This window comes from Miscanthus floridulus, chromosome 14 (assembly GCF_019320115.1).
Source record: "Miscanthus floridulus cultivar M001 chromosome 14, ASM1932011v1, whole genome shotgun sequence".
NCBI classification, from domain to species: Eukaryota; Viridiplantae; Streptophyta; class Magnoliopsida; order Poales; family Poaceae; genus Miscanthus; species Miscanthus floridulus.
In genome coordinates, this window is record NC_089593.1 from 93,339,714 (window position 1) to 93,340,733 (window position 1,020).

Below are 1,020 nucleotides of genomic sequence, written 5' to 3' on the forward strand. Positions count from 1 at the left end.
TTTCTACATATTTTTCAAGTTATCAGCAATATCCATGATTAAATAAAATCCTACAGAAAAATATCTCAAAAATGACATGCAATAATTTTCCCAAGTAGATCTGTTGATAAGGAACCTAGCAAAATTTGTTTCAACAAATTTGGAGCAAGTTTGAGTATCCAAACATTTTGCAAACCATTTCTGTTTTCAAATAATAAAGAATAAATGGAAAACAATTCTTTAAAACTCTACTGGGGCCGGCCCGCTGGAAACGAACTGGCCCACTACTGTGCGCACACACACATGGCCCAGAACGGCGCAGCCCAGCCTGGCTCTCCTCGGCTCGGCGACTGACATGCGGGACCTGCGCGTCAGCGAGAGGAAACAGGGGAAGGAGGGAGACGACGGCGCGGCAGCCGTGAAATTCACCGACGGCGAGCTCTCCGGTGAACCCGACGGCACCGGCGTGCTCTACGTGAAGAACCGCGTCGATTGGTACTCTACCCTTGCTCTCTACTGACCCCTAAGCACCCCAGCCATGGAGCACGGCGGCAATGGCGGTCGCGGCGGCGCTGCGCGAGGTACGCCGGCCAACTCCGGCTAGGAAGGGGCGCGAAAAGTGGAGCGGGAGCTTCACTGAGCTCGTGCGGTGGTCGTGCGCGCGAAAAGATAGCTGGAAGAAAGACGGAGGGCGAGGTCCACGGAGCGGAGCGCTCCGGTGAGCTCAGCCACAACTCCGGCGAGAGATTCCCAGAGAGAGGGAGCTTCTCGCTGCTTACCGAGGCGAGCACGAGGTGCGCGAAGATGAGTCGGAGATGCGGGCGAGATGGAGGGCTCAATGGCAAGCTAGGACGGCCGGGCGAGCTTGCTCCGGCGAGGCGCGGTGCGCGGTGGCTATGACGGGCGCGCGGTGAGAGGCAGAGAGGCAGCGCGAGAGAGAAATGCGGAGCGCTGGAATGCGGTGGGCGCGCGGGGTGCTCAAGACTCGGCCAGCAGCGTCAGGAAGCCCGTGGCGCGTGGCCGCGCGGTCAGGAGCTCGGC